Here is a 302-nt window from a genome sequence, read left to right as displayed (position 1 = left end):
GTGCATCCTACTTTATTGGTATAATTCATTAGCATATAATATTGGCAAAAATAACTACTGTATAGTCTAATCAAAATTAGGAAATATTCAATAGACTTTTAGTTTCTTTTTTAATATATAAAGTTAATTATAATGACTACAGATTAAATAAAACCAAATACAACCTGAACAGCAAACTTATTAGAAGAAAAAAAACAACAACTCTATGCAGGGACTGGATATATCGATCTGTCTGTCTGTATGTATTTTTGTCTGTCTGTCTGTCTGTCTGTCTGTCTGTCTGTCTGTCTGTCTGTCTATCT

The sequence above is a fragment of the Sinocyclocheilus grahami genome, unplaced genomic scaffold, assembly GCF_001515645.1.
Source record: "Sinocyclocheilus grahami isolate Dianchi unplaced genomic scaffold, SAMN03320097.WGS_v1.1 scaffold674.1, whole genome shotgun sequence".
Classification (NCBI taxonomy): domain Eukaryota; kingdom Metazoa; phylum Chordata; class Actinopteri; order Cypriniformes; family Cyprinidae; genus Sinocyclocheilus; species Sinocyclocheilus grahami.
The sequence above is the reverse complement of the archived record's forward strand: the minus strand, read 5'-3'. Positions refer to the sequence as shown.